Source organism: Python bivittatus, unplaced genomic scaffold, assembly GCF_059951505.1.
Source record: "Python bivittatus isolate LINGU-HERP-01145 unplaced genomic scaffold, Pbiv_v1 ctg000480_np1212, whole genome shotgun sequence".
Taxonomy (NCBI): Eukaryota; Metazoa; Chordata; class Lepidosauria; order Squamata; family Pythonidae; genus Python; species Python bivittatus.
The window spans coordinates 96,592,463-96,619,729 of NW_028277075.1; the positions used below are offsets into that span (position 1 = coordinate 96,592,463).

General features: G+C 41.5%; 1 protein-coding gene across 1 annotated transcript in view; it reads left to right on the forward strand.

The window, feature by feature from the left end:
* The first annotated feature begins 7,723 nt into the window (after positions 1 to 7,723).
* The window catches only part of LYPD6 (LY6/PLAUR domain containing 6), a 58,606-nt gene continuing 39,062 nt past the window's right edge, over positions 7,724 to 27,267 (forward strand). Inside the window, exon 1 of the mRNA XM_007435565.3 lies at positions 7,724 to 7,824. The gene's annotated coding sequence lies outside the window, so the exon portion shown is untranslated. The remainder of the gene's footprint in view (positions 7,825 to 27,267) is intronic.

Consider the following 27,267-nt stretch of genomic DNA (forward strand, 5'->3'; position numbering starts at 1 on the left):
GATGAAGCAGTAATTTATTAAAGCTAAAGTATGCTATTTAAGCTATAATTCACCAGAGACTTTTCAGCAGTTACAGAAATGACCATAGATTTTATCCTCGGATTTAAATAAGAATAAGATAATAGATCTGTTTTATTTTTAATTTTTAATTACTGTTGAGCCCCAATGGCACAACATGGAAAATAGAACCTACATTTAATAATAACTTGATATGATCAAACTCTTTTGAATTTGGCAAGGAGCAGAAGATGAGGAGAATAACCTGGGAAGAAAGCTCAGGGCAAGAAGTTCATGGTAGGGAGGAAAGCTAGCAAGAGGAGATGAAACACAAGGAAAGTCTAAGGGCCCAGAAACCAAGGGAATTAAAAAGAAGGAATTTAATTTAAGGAAACAAAGTCAGAGCTGAGGAGAGAAGCTTCCTAGGCCCAGACGTGGCACCAGTTACAGACAGAAATGAAGCAAGGCAAGACAACCACAATTGGCCACCCAAGGTGGAGAGAAGCTTCAGTTTCACTATTGCAATCCTGTATACGGTAATTGAAAGCCGTTTGAATATAATGGGGCATAATTCTGGATAAAAGTACACTGGGGTAGTTGAAGTCTGAATGTGCAAGTCCTTAAACTATAATCAGCTATCTAAACGTTCTGCGACATGCAGGAAAAGCCCTGTCCTTGCCCTTGGAGACAAGTCCAGTGCTTTCACACAACCAATAAACCATTGGTAATAAATCCATGTCCTAGCGCTCTTCCGCATGACTTGCTAACCACAGTCTGGTGATGGATTTAGCAAATGGATCTAGAGGACGTGAACAGTCACTCTCTCAGCCCAGCCTACGCCACAACGTTTTGTAAAGGAAAATAGGAGGAGGGAGGGCTAGGTATGCTGCCTTGAGCTCCTGAACAAAAAGGTAGAATATCGGTATAATAAATAACTAAATCTTCCGCTTTTCTTGATAATCCATGGTTAGCAAAAGAAGCCGAAAGAAAAAGAGGGGAAGCAGATTTTTCAAGTGCCTGTGACAGCCTGCATTCAGCCCCAGCTTCCTGGTGCTGTTTATGTATCCACACAGAAACCCAAACAAATGCTTTGTGCTCTTTTGCTAATAAGGAGAAGCTAAAAGGAGAGAATAATTTCCTGGAGGAAAATATTATTAACTTAAAAGGATGGGAAAAACTCACTTCAGCCCTGCTTGTCTGCAGCTAGGATGGTCATGGAGAAGTGAGGGCATTCTGATGCGGAAACTTACTTTAAGACGGAATTTACTCATAATGGGGACATAATACATGTGCACAGAACTATGCAGAGATGGAGATAGAACCCTTTAAAGTTAAAAGCAAATTATCTGTTGCCTATTTTAGAAAGTGCTTTGAAAAGAACCGTACTTTAAAACAACACCATTTGGGAGATACACTGAAAGGTAATCAACTTTTGAGTGAAATATGATTTACAGTACAGCTAATTCATCATTCCAGTTTCATGGAAACTAAAGCTCAAAATGACTTTAAGTGAAAAACTCCTCTTGAATAGCTGGTGTTCAGTGGGACTGTGAAAATCAAATGTTTTCAATTATGAGCCAAAGGATACAAATAAAGACTGTACTCTCTCAAGTTTTTTTTCTCGGGGAGGGAGGCTCCTATTTTTCTATCTTATTCTCAACATACTTGAGAATTTATTTCAAATTTCCTTTGCAATATTTTTGAGCTTAACTTGTTGCTGAAGGTGTTGTTGTTTTGCTATACATCCTTCTGTGAGGCTTCCTTAGCTGCCCACACTTCCCAACTTGGAACAGTCCAGTGGGAGAAGCTTCCTCATGTTATCTTTCCTTGGGATATAAAGCATAACAAATCATGGAATCCACAGATTCCTGGAGAGATGATGGTACCATGAAGACAAGACCTTCATATGCATGGCCACCTTGTGTTGAAATACAACTTTGCATGCACCAGCTTTCTGCACTTATGAACCTATTGACAATTGGAGGCAATAGATGTAGGAGTAGTTAGCAGAGGATGGTTCTGCACTTTGATCTCCATTCCTTGTCTAAAAGCTTTACTTTGCATATCTCTAGGAAACATGGCTCTTATTGGTTCGACCGACATTCTTAGGGTTTTCATCACTTCCTTCCTCAGTTCCATTCTCTTTCTAAACTGTGCAGTTTGGATTCTTCTTGACTCTCTCTTTCCATAATGAAAGAAAGTGCACCACAGGATCTTGGTTGTAGATAGACCTAGGCCATATTTGCACTAATGATTTAATCTGTATTTAATTATTGGTGGTTTGTTTTTTAGTGTTTTATTGTTTTAATTATAGGCTGCCTTGAGTGGTTTTCTAGAGGCTGGCTATATGAGCTGCCTATGTAAATAAATGAATTGTTCCTGTCCTGTGCTCATGCTGACTTGACTCTAAGTTGGCTTAAGAAAATTCTGTCTGGGCTAAGACACTATGGCAGGGAGGCACCATTTCATTATTTTCCAATTACCTTTGTCCTTAGCTCTCAAACAGAGTTGAGGGTGAAACCCGTCTACCTCAGGTGTTTGGAAAAAGGATGAAACAATGCACCATATTTTATTGACTTAAAATAAAACCCACCCAGGAAAAAGTAAGAAACCCAGGGGTTGGGGAAGTAATTAAAAAAAAAATTGTGTTGGGTTCTCAACCAACAATTATCTGTATACAAGGCAAGTGTTATAACCGTTACACTATTGCAACAGTCATGATAAAGGTAGTTCTATCAGAGACTCTGGCAAGCATTGACTCAATTGAAGGGGCATTCCTACCTCTGTGAAACAGCCAACAAACCGTGGGGGTTAGCCTGCAATAAACTGAAACTCACTGTCCAAAATGGCTAGGCACATGCAAGATGACATAATGTGGAAAAGTGTGCTTTGGAAGTAGAGCAGAAAAAACTGCCCTGAGGTCATTTTGTTGGTAAGGGGGGATTAATAGAGGGTGGATCAAACTGGCGTTTTCCTATCAGGTAAGAACTGAGATCCTGTTCATTTTGTTTCAAATTGGCATGAAATGCTTTTTGTCAAATCCAGAGACAACTGTGGTTAAACAAAAAATAGTTTAAATCAACTCAGGTAGCAGTTGGGTTGGTTGAAAGCCAGGCTGGGTAATGCAGATACCATATAGTAAGTCCTTAAATTACTCAGGCTTACTTATCACCGTTTACTTTCTAAATAAAGGTTTTTTTTTTTCATGCAAGCACCAGCCTCAAGAACACTTTCTTATAAAATTTATAATCCTACCTTAAGTTTTTCTCTCTCAGCACATTCTTTCTTCTATATAAAGCTATCTACTATCCAATATCTCACAATAAATAGGTGCAAGAATGCCACACACTACTTATCAGAATTTCACTGACATTTTCTTCTCTTTTGATAGAATATTTAAAAGCAAATTTACTTTTATCAACTTGAATGAGAAATAAAGAGAAAAAAACCAGAATTTTTCTGCAAGACAGCGACATACACACATCAGCACACAGAGCTATATGAATTGTGACCAGTCAAACAAATTGCTTTCTTGGGCATTTTACAAAAGTGAATATTCATCAAGAAGAAAGCAGTAAGGAGAAGATAAATATCAAATAAAGTAGACAAAACTAGGCAAGGTTAAAATAATAGGGAGCACTGGACATGTTGATTGTTTTCTACACTAAATCTTGTAAGGATTTCAAGTTGAAGATTTTGGATTCGTTTCTATAAAATACAAAAGGAAACTAATTTGTGGGGAGGGGCAGCCTCAGCCCTTGGATTCTTTATGTAGTCACTATGAGGGCATATTTCTTTACCAGCTGCTGCCTGAGTTGATTTAAACTATTTTTTGTTTAACCAGAGTTGTCTCTGGATTTGACAAAAAGCATTTCATGCATATTTGAAACAAAATGAACAGGATCTCAGTTCTTATCCAATAGGAAAAAGCCGGTTTGAGCAACAGTGGTGCTGGGGCCCAGTTCGGTGGGAAATTAATGCTTGTCCATACAGTACTTGCAAAAATGTAAATGTTTTGAAATGTTTGTGTTTTGAGCTAAGTTCAAATCACTAACATGGGCTACAAAAGAACTTGAGGAATGCCCGATGAGTCCCAATGGCCACACACATCCCCTAACTGCTCTGGATCAGCCCTCAGGGAAGCCAAATGTTGCCACTGACATGTAACTTTTAATATGAGGAATAATCATAATAAATCATAATAAGTATACATTACTAATTTTAATAGTGTTCAATCTCATTTTTATTCATTTTAGGGTGAGGCACTACGATACCATTTTAAGGCCAATGGCAGCTTCCAACTTGAAAAAAGTTGCACACCTCTGTAGTGAGAGAAATATTAAACTTGATGTGAACGGTAATTGCTGTTATAATGAATCCTTTGAGATGCAAGTGGATGTTTGCTTGTGCAATGAAGCTTTTCTTCCTGCAGCTCCCTGATTTGTGTATATACGTGTGTATGAGAGAGAGAGAGAGAGGGAGAGGGAGAGGGAGAGGAAGAGAGAAAAGCAGTTAGGGAGAATCTCAGGAAGATTGAGGCATGAGTGGGAGAACTATCTTGAGAAAACAGCTGGCTGTTCATACAATTCTGAAATATTTCTGTTCCATCAGTCTGAAATAGTGTAGCAATAGAATGGCACAACTGACCACTACCAAAGAAGGCTCAGGGGTACAAATCCTAAATAATAGGTTTTGCACTTGGATGGTATCAGCTGATGGAAGAAAACATTACTTTAACCCCATTACAGCTAAGGCGGACGTAAGTCTGTCTCACTCATGGGCTGGGGACAAGATGAAGGAACATATAATGGCAATATGGGAGAAAAAAAGATGTTGCTGATGTTGTTTATGCCATGGTTAGGTGAAAGTAGGGACGTGGCCTGGGTGTGTATGTATTAAGTCTAAAACAAAACTGGCACATTTTTTCCTCAAAAAAATGATGCAGGAAATTGCCTTGCCATTTTTCAATCATTCGCTGATCTGACAGCCTCCAAACATCAATTTAGGAGCAGAGGATTGTTCACCTTTGGCTTAAAGACTGAAATGTGGCCCAAGACATTTTGAAAGTTGAATCCAAACACTTACCCTCTGAAGATGATAAAAATATTATGCCAGTATTGAATGCTGGTTAATGTTACACAAAGATCTGCTTCAAGCAGGCTAGCTTAACCAGCTCTACAATCTTGCTACAGGGAGCGGGCACAGCTTTGTAGTATACTACACACTTTGTATTAGAGGGTCAAAGGTTTGATGCCTGGCATCTCCAGGGGTGTGTGTGTGTGTGCGTGCCTTCGAGTCAGTGTTGACTCCTGGTAACTGCCTGGACTAATCCTGGCAGTTTTCTTGGCAAGGCTTTTTGGAGGTGGTTTGCCACTGCCTGCTTCCTAAGGCTGGGAGAGAGGGACTGGCCCAAGGTCACCCAGCTGGCTTTGTGCCTAAGGAAGGACTAGAACTCACGGTCTCCTGGTTTCTCCAGATGAGGCTGGGGAAAATGTATTCATTTGTTTAGTTTTATATGGCTGCCCACCTCACCAATGCAACTCTGGGCAGCTAACAGGAATTAAAATACAATGTAAGTACAACATATATTATTAAAAAAAAAAAAAACCATTCTCAACCAACACAAAATGGCTCCTAAACACACAATTCCCCAATAACGTGGGCCCGATTGCGCTCCTGGTCCCCATGCCTATGAAAACAGTCAGGTCTTCTGCTTCAAATTCTGGAAAGTTACTGCCATTCAGCATCCTCATGTCTGGACTGGATGGAAAAGTGGATGGACTTGTTAGAAGTCAGCTTCCTAGAATTCTACCAGACATGGCAGCAATGGAAGTTACCATCTAGCTAACTAGTTGTGTGTGTGTGGTAGTGGTAGTGAGACTTGTCAGGATCATAGTGGAAGAGAAAAAGATTGAATTAATCTCCTCACCTCCCAGCAAAAGTCAGACCACCCTGGCCTTCTTGTTAATAAAGAAAAAGCACCCACAGCAAGAGGCAAGACCTGTCTAACCAGCCAATTAATAGATCAGAAGATGGTGGACCTGGCTGACTTTGTAAGGTTGGATTCAGTTAATGCTTGGACAAGACAGTACCAGGGAATCCCAGAGTTGTGGGTCAGACTGGGAAGTTGGAAACACATCCTGGAAGAAGTTAATAGTAAACCATGTCTGTAACGAGCTGGACTCAAACGAGACTTATTTATTTAATAGATTTATATAGCCACCCATCTCAAACATATGATTCTGGGCTCACTCAACATCTGGGGCCCAGGCTTGAGCACAGAGCCAAGTCTTCAGGACCCTGCGAGAGGACAGGGCCAATCTGACTTCTGGAGGGATTACATTCCAGAGGGGGGACAAGAAAGGCTCTCCTCTTGGTGGACAGACTGGGAGTCTGCATGTCCCTTCTGCCTGACCAGATAGGACAGGAAGAAACAGCAGGGGAGAGACGGTCCGTAAATAACCCCACCCCAAGCCATGATGCTTAAGCCCGGCAAAGGGACAGGCAGAAAGTTCCATATGCTTGATGGCCCAGTCCTCCACCTTTGCATCACCTTCTCCACAAGTCCACACCTGACCTGCATAGATGCAAAATTAATAGAGCAAAGGGGGGGGGGCTTCTCCTTTGAATCCCTCCTCTCTGCGCTACCTAGAATAAAGAGAGACACAAATGCAGGAGGAAGATACTTTCTGCAGGAGTCCTGCTGCTCGGTGGATGACCGATGGAAGAAGGAAGCAAAAGAAATACAGCTGACCACCGACCAAGCAGCATGACCGGCTGCAAGCTGCCCTGTCCAGAAGAGGGGACAGCAACCAGCTGCTGTTTGCTCACCTGCTTGCTCTTCCGGACGGCAGGGCCCCTTCTGCCAATGGTGGCAGCTGCTGGCTTTTGAGCAGCTAGCAAGTCACTACAATTGGATTGCCCCAAGGCAGGCAGAGGCTTGCAGATGTGCTCAGCGCTGTTTAAAGAACTGCAGCCTTCCTTTCTTTATCGTTCTTCAGTCGGTAGTGCACAGGCATCTATTTCTCACACAGTTCCTTTTCGGTCTAAGTGACATTATGCAAACAAGAGTAAGAAATGAAACGCCAAAGATACTAAAGCAAGGATAGCTAACTTCAGGCTGTTCCAACACCACTCGCTATTCCCGCACTGCCTACGCCGTTCCAAGCTTGAGGGAGCGCGAAGGTCCTTCCGCGCCCCTCAGCTCTGCACAAGCCCTCATGAAGCCGTATCTCGTCGTCATGGTGGCGGCGGGAGAGCGTTTGGCTCGCGTAGACTTGGACAAGCCTCCACCCGCTTTCCTCCCCAAAACCGCTGCGCGGGAGATCAGCCAGATACAAAAATGTGCGGTGGCGGCGATTCGCAGTCTGTAGGCTGGGCATCGGATGCAAACGTCTGAATGGTACGTCCCCCCCCCCCCCCCGATGGCCAAGGAAGGAACCCTTTCAGATATTCGGGGCCGCGGCAGCAAGCGTCAGAGGTGGTCATACTTCCCACGCGGCTTCGACTGTCCAGCCCCGAGCTAACCAAACCTCACCGCCCGCCTGGTAAAACCAGACTTTTGCCTTCCCCACTCCTCGGTCTTCCCTCGAAGAGCGAGAAGACCTGCAGCTCGTCTCAGCCAAGCCTCGCTAATTGGCTGGCCAATGGCAAAGCAGCCCAAGAATTTAGCGTGGAGCTGGGCGTCCTCATTGGCTGCCTGGAGTGTCTGGGAGGCTGAGCGTTCCCGGGCAGGACTGCAGTGCACGCCGCCAGCCTCGCTGCATTGTGCGCTCGTGGGAAGGGGTGGCTGGCCGGCCGGCGGCGAGGGGTTTGGGCGTTGAGCCGGTGAGTAAAGGCTGCTGTCCGGCTGTCCCTCGTTCTTTTTCGTTTCGTCTCGTTTCGCTTCTCTCCCCCTTTTTTTCTTTTTAACGAGCATAAGAGCAGAGGAGGGTGAAGGATGGGGCACCCGCGTTGTATACGAGTCGAACCCCGACTAGGCTTTGTTGAGCGCTGCGTTCCCAGCGTGATCTGCAGCAACAGATGATTCTTTCTTCGGGGGCATGACTGGCGCGTCCAAGGCTAAGATCAAGAGCGCGGCGCTCCCCCTCCTCTCCTGGGCATTGATTTCATGCTGGATAGTGTCACTGGCAAGGGATGGCCCGAGGGCTTTACCACCAAGGAACAGGCGAGTTTCAGAGGTCGGGAAAGAGAAGGAAGGCGTGCTTTCTCGGGGGAAGTTTGGAGCTGCTGATAAGCAGATGCATCGCAGGAGGAATTCTCCTCTCCGTTTCCTCTTACGGCACAGCCTTTTAAAAGTTAAAGAAAGAAAAACTTTTTTTCCCCGTGACTGCAGAATATTTTACAACCTGGAGAGGGAATTAGCGAGGGTCCGAAAACTTAAAAAGATCAGAACTTTAAAGTTTAGGCGGGTGGGTCCCTAACACGCGGTTGTATTCCTGTATATGTCAGGTTTTATTGATAGTCCATTGGAAATCCCAAGAGACAATCAGGTTTACTGCTCGGTATTTACAACAGCACAGATGAAGTACTTGGGTTTAAGCCAGTTTTGCGTCATTAATGGAAGCTTTGCGCTACGTTTAGTTAAGGCTGCAGAACCTTGTTAACTTATTTTAATAGGACCAACTAAGCAGCTCATCTTTGGGGTGTCTATTTCTAGTAAGCCAGGTGTATACCCAACATTAATTGGTTTGTTTCAAATATTTGAATGTGTGTATATTTTTTCCTAGGAATTCCATCACTTCTTTCTACAGTTTAATGGAAGGGAATTTAATATTTGAAAGTGAATGCATTCTTTTATTCAGTGAGAAACAGATCCATCCAAAATGTATTGCAAGAAGCAGTGTTTCATGCAGTATGAATCATTTAAGGTACCAGTTCCCAATCTTGATGTAGACCACAACATCCTCAGACCCCTTTGAGATCCACTACATAAGCTAGGAGCTGGCAGTGTGAATAACCCCCCTCCCCCAAGATGATATCTATGAAATGTCAAATTAAAAATTGTTATTAAAAAAAGTTTAAATACCCTACATTTCATGAGATTTTTGTGTTTCTGCTTGTGAGATGTTTGTGAAATGTTGAAATCTTGTCTGATGTGAAAGAGAATGCCCAAATCTTCCAATTTAGATTAGAGCTATTTATTATATTGAGCACTGTCATTAGAGACCATCTGCAGTATAACTGTGGACTGTTAACAGTTCTTGGGCCACAGATTGGGAACCGTTGATATAAGAAAAACAAAAACACAAAATTCAGGGCAGGGTCATATATTGTATAGGTAGATTTTTTTGCACACTTACATGAGAGTAAGCACCTTGGAACACGCTGACTAAACCTGTATAAACTTGTATTACTAGACTTTATTTACATGTGCATTTACTCATAAAGGCCTACCTTAGTGATTTAAGTAGAAGTTAATTGCTGTAGAAATTACTCATGTTAATGTAGGTAATGCTGCAAATTCTATCCTGAATTCCATTTTGCCATTTTAAAATATTTATCAGCATTGGATGAGAGGTTTAGTCAAACATCAGAGGTGTATGCTTTCGGTAAATGAACAATTCCTTATAGGATTATAGAAGGATACATATATGTGAGACTTTATATCAGCTTGGGGAAGGCAGTTCCTCTTGGCATCTGACAGTATTTTTTTTCTGAAAAGAATGAATCTTTGTTTTTAAAGTTAAATCCTTGAAAATACAAGAATTGAAGCTTATTCACAATCATAGCTTAGTATCTTTTAGATTATCTTAGGTAATGTTTATTTATTTGGCTTTACTATTTTCTGTGTGTGTCTTCTTACACATGAAGCATATTCATAGAAATCAGAATTCCAACCTGCAGTAATCCAAATGACCTGCAGATGGTAGCATCTGTGAATCAGTTTCACAGGAATGTCCATCTGCATTTGGTCTTCCAGAAATGTCAAAAAGAAATAGGTTGGACAAACAAAATGTCTTTCTCACAGCTAAATGGCCATGGAGGCTCAATGCCCAGTGACTGTACAGGTGGGGGCAATCCCATAGCAGTTCTGCCAGGCCAAATGGAGCCAAGGTGGTCCTCAACCCTGACCACGTCATCCTGAGACTCCTCCTCCATGTGCTTTAGATTATCTGCTTGGGAACATCTGCATTGGGATAAGAGGGAAAATACTTCATCCCAGAACACTTGAAACTGACTTCAGCTGCCATAGTGATGAGAGGGAGGCAATGTGATGACATAATCTTCTATGAACAGTTAGTAGAACATCTTTGTGACATGACACATGTAGATGAGTTGTTAAAACATTTTGAGGGTATATTTTCAAGCATTGTTTTTCAAAAACTGCTCTACCATCTCTCATTTGACAGATTTAAGTGAGCTAATCCGGTATCATAACACTTGTTCAGTACCATCTGACAGCATATAAAAAAGGTACTGTTCAGTGAAGGTGATTCATATTTTGAAGTCAAATGAAGTAATAAGGCAGATTCACACGCTTGCAGTCATTATGTCTACTTGATTAGCTTGGAAGGTTTGTGGGTAGCATAATGGTTAATAGCAATGCTGTGTTGAGTATATGGCAGATTTAGGCAGACGTTTGGCTTGTGGGTTCTGCTTCAGCCTGATAATCAGAACTACGCACAGAACTGGGGGAAGAGCTCTGGCTAAGGGGGTGAACCCATTCACTTATTGCGTTCCATTTAATATACACTGTGCCAAGTTAGATATGAGTTACTGCAGATCAAGGATATTAACAGTTACTGCCGATCAGAGGAGTGGGCAGAGAACTGAAAGACTTTTGATGATTAGCATTTGAGCATAAGAAACCCTGCCAATACGTTACAAAACGTCCAGTGATCCATTTCTAATTCATTTTTAGAACAGCTTTAGAATTGATTATCACGCTGGTGGAACACCATTAATTGGATTCATCAGGGCTTGGAAACTGAATTTATGTTTGCAGAATCATGTCTGAGGATGTGCTTCTGTGATTTGCAGTCTTGCTGGAAACATTCGACATTATTGAATGTTGTACAAGAATATAATGTTTTCGATAAAACCAGTCTATAAAAATATAACACGGTGACTGCAGCACTATAGCTTTACAGTTTATGGTGCCATAGTTGATGTAATATCTCATTTATCAAATAGATTAGAACTTTTATGAATGAAGGTTTGGGAAGGTTTCGGTTGAGGAATATAAAATGACCCACAGGTGTATACCCTGGAGCATACACCTTCTTATAGCATACCTTCTTTTGTATATTTTTGTGCTAATAAAAATCATTTGCACTTCAACTTGCTACTCCCTGCAGCTTTATATGGCTCCCCAAAATCTGTCCTGCGTTTAGGGCAATCTCCAGAATGTTATTTATTTATTTATTTGTCAAATTTATATGGCCGTTCGTCTCACAAACAAGTGACTCTGGGGAGCATATAACAAGGATAAAAACAATTAATATATAAAAACAATTATTATGTTATTATTATTATTAAAAACTTTAAAAAACTTTAAAAAATACAAGGCTAAAAAATACAGATATTAGGCTAAGAGCAGATGTTAATAACAATGGAGTCACCTCACCATCTCACGGGTCCCCTGGGGTCCCCAGGCTTGATGGCACAACCAGGTTTTGAGGGACTTCCGGGTGGTGCTAGCCTCATTTTGGAGAGGAGGATATTCCATAAAGTGGGCACTATGGCAGAAAAAGTCCATTGCCTAGGACCCACCAAATGTAGCTCTCTAACTGACAGGACCTGTAATATGCCCTTCTACTGGATCTGATGGGATGGGCAGATGTAATCGGGGAGAGGCGGTCCCTCAAATAACCCAGCCGGTGCCATGTAGGGCTTTAAAACCAGCACCTTGAATTGGACCCAGAAACAGACTGGTAACCAATGCAGCTCACGGAGCAGAGATGTGATGCATGTTGTTCTAGAAACACACATAACTCCCCGCAGCACTGCATTTTGCACCAGCTGAAATTTCCTGATACTCTTCAAGGGCAGCCCCACGTAGGGTGCATTACAGTAGTCCAACTGGGAGGTGAGTAGGACATGAGTGATCATGAGCAGAGCCCCTCAATCTTGGGACAGGTGCAATTGGTGTACAATACAAAGTTGTGCAAAGGCCCTCCTAGCCATGACTGCCATCTGCTCTTTGAGCAGGAGTTGTGAGTCTAGGAGGACCCCCAGATTGTGCACAGAGCAGTGCCACCGCACCCAGCACCAAAGATGGCATAGTCTTAGAACCGGTGGGTCCGAAAACTCAAAGGCTCTTAGTTTTGCCAGGGTTCAGTTGAAGCCTGTTATTCCCCATCCAGACCCTCATAGCCTCCAGGGACCGGAATAAGACATCCACGGCATTGCTTAATTTGCCAAAGGCAGAGATGTGTAATTGGGTATCATCAGTGTACTGATGATACTTCACCCTATGGTGACAGATGAGATCACCTGATGGCCTCACGTAGATGTTAAATAGTGGAGATAGCATCAACTCCTGCAGCACCCTACACAGTAGGGGCTGAGAGTGGGATTTCTTCCCCCCCAATCACCACCGACTGGAATCAACCCCAGAGAAAGGAGGCGAACCAGCACAACACCGTGCCAGCAACCCCATCTTCTGAGCTGATCCAGACAGATACCATGGTCGATGGTACTGAAAGCCATCAAGAGGTCAAGTAGGGCAAGGATGGGTGTGCAACCCCCATCCCACCCTCACCAGAGATCATCCAAAAGCACGACCAGTGCCATTTCCATTCCATACCTGGATCTGAATCCTGACTGAAAAGGATCCAGATACCACTTCATCCAGGGTACTCTGAAGCTGTTGTGCAACCACCTTCTCAACCACCTTCCCCCAAAAGGGGAGGTTAGATACCAGACAAAAAACAATTTTTATCCAGTATAGTGGCGTCTAGTGATGGCTTCTTGAGATGGAGCAAACCAAGGCCTTCTTGAGAGGTAAAGGATCAACCCCCTCACTCAAAGAAGAATTCATCACCACTAGAACCCACTCACACAACACTGCCCGGGCCACTTTAACAACCCAGGAGGGGCATGGATTTAAAGAGCAGATTGGTGAGTTCACAGTCCTAAGGACCCTGTCCACTTCCTCAGGCTCAGCAGGTTCAAACAGTTCCCAGATAACTGGGCAAGAGCCCTCCCCAGGCATCTCTCACAGACCTACAACAAGGCCAGTGTCGAACTGTGACTGAATTTGAGCAACTCTGTCTGACAGATGCTGAACAAATTCTTCCGCACACCCCTGCAAGGGGTTCTCTGAGCCCCCTCTATCTAAGAGGGCACGTACCACCCAAAACAGGGCTGCAGGACGGCTATCTGCAGATGCAATAAGGGCGGAGAAGTACTGATGCTTTGTAACCCTTAACAGCACAAGGTGGGCCTTAATAGCGGTTCTAACCCACACTTGGTCAAGTTTGTCCCCCATAGAATGCCAGTGATGCTCTAGACATCTCTTATCTTGTTTCACCTCCCTCAACTCTTCATAGACCATGGGGAGTGATGGGATCCATGAGATGGGAGATGTTGCATAGGTGTGGTCTGCTCCAAAGTCTGAGTCCTCTTATTCCAAGTGGAGACCAAGGCTTCAGATAGACTGTGCAGCAAACCATCAGGAACAACCCACAGCTCCCTCTGAAACCCATTCAGGTCCATCAGTCACCAGGGGTGGACCGATCTAATGGATCCAGTCTCTGTGCAGAGGATGGTGGTGCAAGAGAATCCTATGGTAATCAGGGCGTGATCTGACCATGATAAGGGAGACACCAAAATCTCCCCCATTTTCAGATCATATAGCTGCTGTCTGATAGGGACACAAGATCCAGCGTGTGATTACTGTCCCATGTCAGGGTCTGGATGACTTGGGATAGGCCCATGGCCAGCATGGTGGTCATGAACTCCTGAGCTGCCTCAAACCCCACTCCTAAAGAAGGCAGATTGAAGTCCCCCAAGTCCATAGGTCTGAGGAACTCCACTGCCAACCCAGAGATGGAGTAAATTTGCTCAGGCAGGGAGGTTGCTATGCAGCAGGGAGACTGGTACAACAACAATCCCAACTGATCCCTAGAGCCCAACTTAACGAACAGGGTCTCACATTGGTGACCTGTGGTGCAGCGCCCCTGAAAGCCGTAAGTAATTCCCGGATGACAGTCACCACACCTCCCCCCCTGCCCCTGGGTCTTGGCTGATGCCACATCTGAAACGCAGCTGGGCATATCTCCAAACGGGCCACCCCCCACTTTCCGGACCCAGCCAGGTTGGCCTTCTCATCAGCAATTAATTCACAAATGAGGGAGGCCTTATTACTGACTGATCTGGCATTTAGAAGCAGCCCAGGGCCTCTGAAGTTCTTCAGACTGGATACAGGGGCTGAGACCAAGAAACTGGAAAGCAAAACCAGTACAAGTATTGGTCCTGCATTCCCTGAGACTGGCCTGCTCTCGTCTCTTCCCATGCCCATCACCACCCTAATACTCTGACCCACCCCGATCCTCCCAAAGGCAGCATCATTCCCTAATCCAGGCCCCTCCAATTCCCAAGGCTGAGGACTTCTCAATTCTATCCTTCCCAGGGAGGGGAAGCCAAGCACTCCGAGGCATTTCAGCTTCATTAGCTCTTAGCACCATCAGGTACCCAGCAATCCCCTCCCCCACTCCATCCACAAACACACTCACAGACACTCATTCACTGGAACCGCACCCCCCCCCCCGCCGTTCTCACCAACTGGTCGAGGGTTCCCTTCCATTCAGTCCAATCCAACCCAACCCAACCAATCTCCTCCAGCTCTCACCCAGAGGGGGAATTAGTCTTCTGTAGGAAACCCACAGTCCACAATCATAGGCACCTAACTGGTAGATGGAATCATGCTGAATTGGTCAACAATTGCTGCATCTTCTCTCTTTCTGGGACTAACAGAAGGGAAGGCAAAACGGTCTCCGAGGGGGGGAGGTTTCACAGTATCTGCCACTCTACTGTTATTCCCTCTCCCCTAGCCACAGCCAATACCTCCAATGTTTCAGAATCCTGGTTGACCTCTCAGTTGAAGAGCTGCCAGGACACAGCTCCCAGCAGCAGCCATCAGGGTCGCACAATCACTGGGGAGAAATGCTGTCAGCAAGAGCACAGTACACAGAGGGCCGCCTCTGCAAGCGGGGCCGGCACAGCCAGTGCCAGGCCCACAGGCACAGCAAATGTGGCCAGTGCCAGGCCCACAGGCATAGCAAACGTGCCCACAATGGCCAGGGAAGTAAACGTGGCCTGTCCTCTGGCTCATCCTCTGTCCTGCTCCTCCAGCCTCCAAGTGCGGTGGCACCAGGCCCATAGGCATGGCAAATGCAGCCGGCGTGGTCAGGCAGCAAGCGTGGCCCGTCCTCCAGACTGCTTCTCCAGCCTTTAAGCCTACAAACATGGCTGGCGCCAGGCCTACAGACACAGTAAAGGTAGCCAGTGTGACCAGGCAGCAAACATGGCCTGTCCTCCGGCCATTCCTCCAGCCTCAAAGGCAACCTGAGTAGGTCCAGTCCAGGTCCAAAGCAAACTAAATCCAGCCTTAATCCCAGTAAGTGCCAATCGAAACATCCTGTCATCCATACAACTAAGAGGACGAACCATCCATGGCTCCTGCTCTCTCCACCCTCTTATCAGAAGTTACACATTTTAGCCAAATATAAATTCAGTCTCCTAACACTTAGGCACCACTGGACACAATCTAAAGTTTATTGCTGCTCCACATGATTGAAATTAGTGAGAACTATTCAGTTAACTTTGAAAGACAGTAGGATGTCAAATATTAATGCTATCTGTCACAGTTTGAGCGTGTACAATTTAATGTTATAATGTAATCTGACGTGTTGAGACTCTGTTACCTCCAATTTCTACTCTGCAGCTGTTTTTTAAAGTACAACATATTTTTTGTATGCAACTTTCTCTAATTTATCAATTTTTGTATGATTTTCAAGTTGAATTTGCAGTCTAGAGGATTACTATGTTCTGATCACATATTAGTTTATGAGATGCAAAATAGGTTGTTTTGATTAAGAATATGGACCAAATAAAATTATCCATCCTCAGTGCTGACAGTATTTAAGTTAGGAAAGGGATCCAACTTTAGAAGTTGGCTTGAGAAAGAGAACAGGAACAGATGTTACTGTAAATTTCCACAGTAAGATTTTTGAAGATTTTTGTTCCAAAAATAATCACTGCTTTCTTCTTCATGCTAAGGTTTGTTTTTCTGCACTAGTTGTATGTCTCTTGGTTGTACTTAATTTAATTATTAAATGCACAAGAAGCATTTAAAGGTTAACACAGCCTTTATATTATAATGTTTTGACAAGAATTATGACTATGAGTTCTTCCTGTGAGATCAGCCAGTAAAAGGGACAGGAAGAGAGAACATTTGTTTCCCAGAGATGTTTCTGTCACTCATATGGTGGCATTGAAATTGTATTATGATTATGTGCCATCATGTCAGTGTCGACTCTTACCAACTACACAAATAGATTTTCTCCAGGACACTCTGTCCCCATCCTGGTCCTTCAGATCTCCAAAGATGCACCCTTAATTGCTGACATTGAGTCCATTCACCTCGCTGCTGGTCATCTTCTTTTTCTCCTTCCAGGGTTCCCAGCATTATAGATTTCTCAGGAGATAGGTGTGCATATCTATGTCCAAAGTATGATAATTTGAGGCTGGTCATTTGTGTCTCAAGTGAGAACATTCATTTATTTGGTGATCCACTTGTTTTCTTGCTTATCCATAGCCTTCTCCAACACCAAACTTCAAAAGCATCAATATACTATCCCAATATACTATCCCAATATACTATTCCCAGAAACATCTCTGGGAAACAAGTGTTCTCTCTTCCTGTCACTTTTACTGGCTGATCTCACAGGAAGAATTCATAGTCATAATTCTTGTCCAACCTTCGCTTCCATAGAGAGTCACAGGGAAAACCATTGCTTGCATGATTCTAATCTTGGTAAGTGTAGACTTACCACATCACCTGAGTACCTTTTCCAAGGCCTTCATTACTTCGCTACCAAGTACTAACTTGCGGGGTATTTCTGGACTGCTGATTCCTTTATTGTTGATAGTTGATTCTAAAAGGCAGAAGCTATTCACCACTTCAGTATCTTTATTATCAATTCTAAGGCTGGTTGCTGTACCTGTTGTCATTAATTTAGTCTTCTTTATATTTAATCTTAGTCCAGTTTTTTTCACTGTGCTTCTTGACTTTCATTAGTTGCAGATCATTTACATTTTCAGCTATCAGAGTAGTGTTATGAGCATAATGTGGGTTATTGATGTTTCTTCTTCTAGTTTTAATACCACACTCATCTTCCAATCCAGTTTCCTTCAATAAATATTCAGCAAAAAAGTTGAATAAATAAGGGGAGTGAGTACAGCCTTGGCATTGCTTCATTACTGACCAGGAGCCAGTCTGTTTTACCATGTTCCATCTGGACTGTGGCTTCCTGACCTGTGTATAGGTTTCTCATGAGGGCAATAAGATGTTCTGGGACACTCATTTTCCTAAGGACATTCCACAGCTTGACATGCTTGATGCGATCAAAGGGCATTCTATAGCCAATGATACACATATTGTCTTCTTTTGGGTGTTCTTTAGTTTTCTTAATTTCCAGCATACATTGGCAATAATGTTTCTCAGCATTTTCTAAAGCCAGCATAAAGATCTGGTATCTCCCTTTCCATAATAAATTATTATTATTATTAGGGTTACCAGATGCCTGGCAAAAGGAGGACTTGTCTTCCTTTTTGTCCTCATGTCCTCTATCCTGCAGGCATCGCCTTAAAATCAAATATTGCCTGGTATTTTGTGTATCGTATTTTTTAAAAAAAAATTTTGGACTTTTCACAACAGTAGCCATTGAAACTTTCATGTATTGTGACCTTGTAAATACTTCTTTCTTTCTCTTGTCCATCAACAGCCTAGATTTACATTATTTAATTTATTTCCTGATTCCAGCAATCAGCTTCAGTCCATCCCCTTCAAATCTCTGATCACTGCAGTCTATAGATTACATGACTCACCGTACATTTCTGTGGTGAAATTTGAAAAACTTGCTGTCATCAGTTTTATGTTATCGTTAGCATATGTTCTTGAAAATAAAGATTTGTTGGAAAAATATTGTAATTGAAAAAACAGTCTTTCTGATGCTGGAAAAAGTAATTTCAGAAGAAATCATTATATTGGCAGAAATTGATATGTCACTCTCCTTCATTTCTATTTCCTAGACCATACAGTCCAACTACATTTTCCTACTTAATATTCCCAACTTTGGCAGTCTCCAAGCACAAGCAGCATATCTCGCTTGCATGTTGTGTGAATTCAGATTGAACTCATCAGCCTCCTCTTCTTCTGTATTAGTGGTTGGGGGATAAACCTAGATAATTATGATATTAAAGGGTTCACCATGAAGTCTGATATTGTTCTGTCATAGATTGCATTATGCCCCAAGTGATGTCCATGCTATATCCTTTGTGACTGCAAAAACAACATGGTTGCTTCTCTCTTTTTCATGTCCTGAGTAGTAAATAGTATGATTTTCCGACCAAAAATATCCAATTCCAGTCCATTTCAGTTCATTGATACCTAAGAGGTTAATGCGTACTTGATTTTTACCTTTTACCATGGTTGAGCTTTCTCCTATTCATGCTTTTTACATTCCATGTTCTCACTGTAATTCTGTCTTTGCAGCTTTGCATTTTCTTATCCTGCATGGCAACATCAGCAGTTAGACTTCTCTAAGATTTTAATTTAGCTAGCGCTAAACATTACTGGTACTTCGAAAAATCCTCAACTCTTCCTTGATAGCATTTTGAGCACATCCTAGCTGAGGGGACTATCACCCGGCACTATATTGTCAGTCATTTCATATCGCCTATCCATACGGTTTCCTTGGTAAAATACAGGAATGGTTTATCATTGCTTTCTCCTCAGTATGAAATAATGCTTTTGCTGTTGTCTCCAAAGCAATCATTTGCCTCCAGCATCTTCCTGAATCACTGCTGCTGAATATGCATGCCTGTTTACTTTAGCTGGGCAGCTGGGATGACTTTTGTGACTTGGGTGACCTGGCTGGGATTATATACTCTCGGCATACACTCTCAGTGTTCTTCATTCATCCCACCCAGGAAGACCCCCCCAACCAATGATGAGGCAGCACTTGAGGGAGATTGAAACTGTATACATTATTTCATATGGTGTGTTTGCAGTAAATAATTTTGTCATGCATTTACATCCAGTTGGTTTAAGTGCAAATCTATGTACACTTTTACACCCACTTCACCAGGTAGAGCTCTCATGATGACAATTTTCATCATGGATGTAGTTCTTATTCATTAACATACTATCTATGTGCCATTTTGGCATTAGCAATGGAAAGTTGTTGTGGTATCTTCAGCATATAAACAGATTCAGTTAGAATAATATTGTGAACGTTCTTAAACTTTCATTAAATAAATCCTCTTGGCATCCTTAAGGATGAGTTCTGCAGTTTTAGAGCATTTCTGTATTTTTGATGAGTAATGGGGTTAGAATTTTAAATCCTTTTAAATCTTTTTTGTTCACTGGGTGTGTTCAATGCCATGCAAAATGGCCTAAAGGTGTTAAAATGTATTTGGATGCTCAGCTGTTTTGATACTCAGCCTAAGGTGCTAGACACACACTACTATCCTCGTGAGCTTCCTGAAGGCACCCAGGAATATATTTAAAAACCAGCAAACCAAATATTTGTCTTGACTAGCCGCTGAAAATAATGAAGAGAGCCATGATTATCTAAGTCCCTTCAAAGCCCCATTGATGAGGAACAGAGAGTAAATTAAATTTACATGGAAAACATTTTGCCCCATTTTCTACCTGCTCTCTGTGTCATCAGGTAGTTACTATTTAGCCCAAATAGGCCTCCAGGGTTTCATGCAGATTAAAATATATTGAAGAATCTTGCACCAAATAACATGTTAAACAAATGTTAGTAAAACAAAAAACAAAAAATGGAATGAATCATTATTCGAGTATCAAGCAGAACGTTAATGGCTTGGTTCAAGGTAAACAAGGAAGGACCCATTGTGGCTTCTCTAGGGAAGAAGTCCAATGATCACGGTTTGGCCACAGCAGAGGCCTTGTCCTGTGTTCCTGTCAACCTAATCTGCTCCAGTAGTAAGATGGAGCCAATAAAAGAGGTTTTAAACTATAGGTGGTTTCTTATGGTTACCGCATGAAGTCAGTGCTCTGTAGCTGGTTGGTTACATGGAATTTCAAGAAGGCTACCTCCAATTAACTTTTATTGTGAACAGTTGGTTTATCTCTATTGTGTTGGTCTTTTCCCTGTCAGATTTCATATGTGAACAGTGCATAATTCATAGGGTTATACACAATTATAGATTATGTATCAGGCAAGGCACAAATGACTAAAATATACAAGCTTAAAATAAATAGTCTCTTTGTAAGTACTTAATATCTCCCTACTGTGGCTCCTGTGAATAGCTTTCTTTAAGATTCCTGTATCTGCCAAAATGCATCTTCTTCCACCTCAGTTAGAAATGTGACATCTTGAGTTAAAATGTATGAATTGCGTATAGCTCTATTTAACAAACTGTCGTTGAATAGTTGCCTACAATTGTTATTTCCTTTGCATGACTACAAAAAGTTTCAGAGTTGGTAAAGGAGTACTTGACTACAAACAACGCTAAATGAAATCCTAACCTTTCTGCTATAGCAGGGTTCCTCAACCTCAGCAACTTTAAGATGGGTGGACTTCAACTCCCAGAATTCCCCAGCTGGCTGGCTGGGGAATTCTGGGAGTTGAAGTCCACCCATCTTAAAGTTGCTGAGGTTGAGGAACCGTGTGCTATAGTATTGAGATTCCTTATCCTTTCCATTGTTTTAAGTTTTCCATAGATTTTATTTTTTCTGGCAGAGTTCTAGAATGTGTATTTCATAATGCCATAATTATTTGTGTTTAATCAGGGGGTATTTATATTTTTATTGTTTTTGTCTTGGTTTTTAATTGTAAGCCACCCAGAGTCACCTTTGGGGTGGGGGGGAATGGGTGGCATATAAATTTAATAATAAATAAAAAATAAAAATAAAAATAATGATCAGAAGACCGTAAATTTGTTTTAACATTTGTACAATTTGTGTTTTGCTGCTACTGAAGCATTTTAAATTATGTTTAATAATTCTGCTTCATAGCTGCACATACCATCATCACATTTTCTTTGTCAAGTGGGTATTAACAAGCTATGGATATGTTTGGAGCCCAATGGCAGTATGCATACATATGTGAAAAAAGTTACTGTTTCAGCTAAAGACGCCTTCGTACTTTTGTACAAAAATAATTCCCTTCTTCCCTTTGCCTGTTGCCTCTCCCAAATCCAGTGCAGGTTGAATGTTGTACAAAAGTGCTATGATGTGTGGGCATAGTTGTAGTCATATATATTCTCTCATTCCATCAGCAGTGTTGGCAGAAACCAGAAATATATGGCTGATCTCTTTGGATGTTCCTCTCCTATACTGATTTTCCTATCAGTAGCCTAAATCTTGGATGCTCCTCATGGCAAACTATGCATATAAGCCAAAAACTCTCTTTCCAGTATAGCTTTTGGGAAACAGAATAGGAGGAATTTTGTCATTAGAACCACATTGTTAATAGCAGTAGTCACACAGACATGTATATGCCAAATTAAACAAAAAACAAACAACCCAGGTGTGCTATCAAATAATAGGCCAACTTTCTGTAATTAGCCAATTTCCTCTAGCTGCTATTTAAAAAAAAAAAATCTTGAGGTCCATCATGTATAACGTCATAATGGATTGCTAAATTTCATACTCAGCGTTGATCTGTGACTGGGATTCAAGATATCTGCATGCGTGCCTAAGATACTTTCACCCATGTAAGAAAGAATGCAAATTCCTGCTTGGCCTATAGCCTTGTGTCATATCAGCTGTTTGTTTTGATGTCTGGGATCCACAGAAATTTCCGTTTGGATCACAACTTATCTAAAGGATTCTCAAACGTGATAAAAATTATTTTTTTGCTTTTGGATTCGCTTAATCTAGTGAACTTTTGTCTGCAACTTATTTTTCTTTATTATTAACTTTGTAATAAATGGGAATTCAAATAAAACAAAGGAAACTGCAAAGTGAAAATATTGAAAAGATAAGTGTTCAAGAAAACTGTTATTATTCAGACATAATACCGTTAATTAAGGGTCCTGGTACTTTCTAGATAAATAGAAGAGAATGCTTAATAATAAACATATATTACTGGTTTGATCAAAGTCCAAGATAATTAGAACCAGAGGATAATTCCCTATAGACTCATTGATTGTACTTCATATCTTAGTGAAATTAGATTGTGCCAAGAATGTTGATAGGCAAACTGTTCAGTGATTTAAGAGACTTGTGGTTTGCTGCCATGGATAGATCATGTAATTTTTATTAATTACATATCAGTTATGTGCAATGAATGGGAGTTACCCCCTCTGTCCCAATGTATAAAAGTTGCTAAAAGCTTTATGATATAATCAGACCAAGTCAATTAGCATAACTTTGGAGTGTATTTTTACAGTCCCCCCCCCCATTTCAAGGGGATATATATTAGACACCTGCCCACATACACACACAGATCTCTTAGGGTTTTAGAACAGCTTTTATCAAGATATATAGAAATATATAAAAATATAAGATATTGTATTATATTTTTATATTTGTATAAAATGCAATTGGGATTAAGTGCCGCATAAAAGCCACAAATGAAAATTTGTCTTGACTTCAACTATGAATAATCTTAAAATACTAAAATATGTACATTTTTGTGCTGTTGTTTCAGATCCACAGGGAGTTTTTAAAAGTGGCTAAATAAAATAGAGTTAATACAAGTGGACCCAAGTTGTTCTGCTCTAAATGCATTTGTGTACATCATTGTCAAAATCCTTGGCATGGGTAAAGATTAAAGCAGTGGTTGTACTTAAGAAGTTGACATACACCAGTCCTTTTCATGTGGCAAACAATCAGTACATATGGCAAACACTTAGAAACAAATACTGTTTTGGAGCTCCTGGAACAATGGCTATCACTGGTAATGCACTGCATCCTGCTGAAAAAAAAAATCTTGAACAACAGCTATTACAGTTACACAAATATTCTGTATTTTCGCTGGTACACCTTGCTGACATAAAGGAGTTCTGAAGCTTTAAACTGCAACTGCGTACACACTGGTGTTCAAGTCAGACTGAACTCTCTTAGCAAACATGTATACAATTCCCCAGTTTGGGAGACTGATAAAGGCTGGCCTAGAAGCAAACCTGCAGTTTTGGGCTATTTGAAAGGATACTTGAGTGTGCTTGGTGGTGAAAAAAGTACGGAAGAGTTTGTACTGGCAACTGATTGTGCACTGTCTTCCTTCTATCTTTAAGCTATTGACAGAAAGCAGTAACTTAGCCTAGATTACCTTTATATGAGACCTGGGCTAGAACTTAAGATACGGAGATGAAAACTCCACATATTTCTTAATTCCAGAGTTGCCAGCAAAGTGAACAAAGAGGCTTAGTTATGAAGTGTGTAAGACACTGAATGATTGTACAAAAACACTAGTTTTCCCACATTTCAGAAAAAGGACTGTCTTGTTAATTTGGCTTTCTTCTGAATTCCATTCACAAATACAAGGTCAGATTGGAACGATTTGATTAATTATCTTCCTCTTTTTCCATCATCAGTTGTAAGGAACAATTATTTTGATTCACATTTTTTTAAAGATTTTAGTTTGCACTTGATTAGCTGTCTGAAGCATCCAATTACTTAACAAGCGTTGTTAAGAACTCTTTATTTCATTCAGTTAATTGTGTTGCTTAATAAGTTTATGTTAAATGGCTTAAATAGAAAACCAGCACTGAACTTTCATCTAGCTGAAAAACCGTTCAACAAGGAATAGACTTCCCTGCTAAAATTCCCAGGTTCCCTGGCTAGGAAGCAGCACCCCTTCCTCACTCCGATTACAGAAGCTCCAATTACAGCTCTAAAAATGGTCATGGGTATCAATCTGCTGATACTGTTCTGCGGGCTGTACAGCCCAGAGTAGGAATTGACTTTGATGGGCCTAGATATCTTGACCTCAAGATCACTCCATTACCTGGTGAAGCTCCAGAACCAAGCTATTGTCAGCATCTACACCCTGGGCTGAGACATGGTTTGTTTTAACCCATGGCTTAGTAAGATAAGTAAAAGAGATCACATTGTGGCTTAGCATAATATGTGAATGGGACATTTACCTCTATCGGCCTTAAAATAATGTGGCTGCATCCCTTCCCATTATATCCAATGCAAGGAAAATGCTTAATAACACTTCAAAGACAGGCAGAAGAGATAAGGCTGCCCCGCTGTTCTCTAGCCTAACTGGCATGAACTGGTTGCCTGCCTGCCTGCCTTTCCTTCCTTCCTCCCTCCCTTTCAAAGAGCAAGGTATACATCCTTTTGTTGCTGTTGATACTGATGACAGTATGGCCTTTCTACTTAAAAGTTTCTTCTACTGTATCAGCTTTAAAAAATCCTTCGAGAAAATTCAAAGGAGCTGATAAACATGTTTAGTTATATGGCCCTTCTCTGTACAATAATGCAGTTCCAGAGCAATTGCAGATCGTGTGTCTGATGCCTGTTCTTAGTTTTTTGCCTTTCTTTCCATTATCATTCTTTTTCGTAACAATTTCCTGTTGGGTTTTATTTGTTTAAGTGAGTTCACTGGAAGATTCGTTTCAAGAGGTTTGCAAGGTTCTGCTTTTTTGTCATCTTTCTTTTTCAAGAGCAGAGGTGATTCTGTAGCAACAAGACGATTTTCACTCAAAGGTGTAGACGGGGATTGTAAATATGCTTCGTAGGTTCTTCTGCTTATCTGATACCCGTTTGGTCCTTGTATCGACTTCAAAGGCAGGGTCTTCAGCTTGGGAGTAGGAAGCTCTGTAGAATGTGGGTTTACGTGGTTGCGACTGGCACATAATTATGTGAGATCATACAAATTCTCTATGGGGAAAAGGCTGGCTGACTGGGGAATTCTGGGAGTTGAAGTCCACCCATCTTAAAGTTGCCAAGTTCGACAAATATTACTTTAGACTGAACCCTTAAAATTATGTGCAAATCAAGTTGAAAATAGGAAGAGATTTTAATACCACTGCCTTGTGCTGCTAAGACACATGTGCCTTCATTTTTGCCATCTGGGAAGAAAAAAAGAATCATTAAAAATTGACATAACATTTTTAGTCAGTGAAAGTCAATTAATTTGACAAATAGTTTTGTACAGTCTCAGTATAAAGGTATAGGAGCATATTCATGTATTTTTGTAACAGTTTTGAGTATTATTATTGTCCTGCTGTAGGTTTCCTTGCCCACCTCCCCAAATCATCATATACATGCTGAGTGACTAAAAACTTGTCTTTAAAATTGTTTTCTTCATTCTAAAATAGTTTTCCACGGAGAAAATTTCTGCTGAAGTTCTAGCCCCCCTCCCAATTTCTCCTGGAAAAATTAAATGCAGTCCTCTAGGAGGGGGATTACCGTAACAGAATCCCCCCCCCCCCCAGTTTTTTTTCTTAACATATTTTCCTGGAGTAAATGGAAATTGGTTTTGAGAACCATTGCAGCCTGTAGCCCTTTTCAGATAATAAGACATGAGCACAAGTAAGGAGGAAGTTGTAGCTTTATCTACAACTAATGTGTGTGTATTTCAGGATTTGAAATGTCTCTTCAGCAAACCAACAGACACTTTCTAACTATCACAGTTTGTAAAGAGCCATAAATTTGATTTTCAGTGTATGAGTCATTTCCTTGCAGATAACATTTGTCCTCTCTCACGGAAAATACAACAAGGGATAGGAAGCAGGTGAGGCCTTAGAGAGTGGTCTTCAGGGTTAGCACTATGAGGAGAACTATGAAGTGGCCAATGTTAATGCATGGCTTATGCCTGGTTTATCTTTGGCCTTCAGTTCTTGTGTTAAACCTCAAGATTCCTTTGTGTTGTTGTCTTGGACTGTATTGTTAACTCCCAGGGCAATGTAGTCTTATTGTTAACTTGCTGCAAATGATCTCTCAGTCATGAAATCCTGGAAGCCGGGCGCCATTTAAATTTAATAAATTAGTATTAGTATTAGTATTATATCCACTGGCTGAACTTGGGCCAATCACCAGTGGGGCCATAAAGCAGGATTTTAATGGGTGATGTCATAAATCATCCTGAAAAGGACCCCTGTAAAGTCAAAGTCAAAAATTGCAAAGCTCTGCATCACTGTGTGTCCCAACCAATACTGCACTATTTATTTTCAGAGGGAGTAGGATAGTATTGTTAAGCATAGAGCTGTTTTTAAAACCATTCCTTGTGTAAATCAGACATCTTGTCAATACACTGTATTGTTTCTTATTTTTAACATTCTCTGTGTTATCCTCTGTGTACAACATTCTTCTTGCTTACTGAAAGATTGGTCATGACCAGCCTTTGAACAATGGCACTGAAACCTATCCTCTAATTAAACTCGGAGATTGTTAACTTTGTGGCCCAGTTGGGAAAGGAATTCAAAGGGATAAGGTTTCCCCATAGGCTTGCAGGCAGTAAATGTACAGTATAGCCCAGTACACATCCCTGAAATCTCAGAGGAAGACTTAACTTGAAGAAACTTTGAGCAGATAATGTTTTCTGTGCAGAAGATTGCTGGCTCTTGATCTTTGAATAAATGACATAAAAATGGGCTTCTAGAGTTTCTTTGCCTATAGAAAAGAGTCTGATTTATAGGAAAGGTGTAGATACTTTAAGGAGTTGCAGAGAGGTACTACATTTGTATGTCTGTGCACTGCAAAGGACCTTTCGGCCTTTGAATTCAAGATGCTGCACAGCTCTGTTGCTAACACCTAAACAATATTTCAGTCTTCCATTTCATTTGGGCTACTAGTATTGCTTTAGCAAGAACCAGTGTGGAGCGGTGCTTATATTGTTGGCTTAAGATCTGGAGGGGGGCCAGTTTGGCAAATACCGATTGCGCCATGAAGCTAGGTCAGGAGTGCTCAGACTGTGAGCTTTGACTTCCTGGGGGGTGCAAGCAAATGTAAAGGTGTATGGAAATTTGGGAGAACTTGAGGCAGTATTGTTGCCAGAACTTGCTTCTACTTTACCTAGGCAGGAGCTTGCCTGGGCAGAGTGGGGCACAGTTTGGCAAGGCCCCAGCCCTGGATGCCCACAGTAGGTGTGCTCAGCCAGGGCTAGA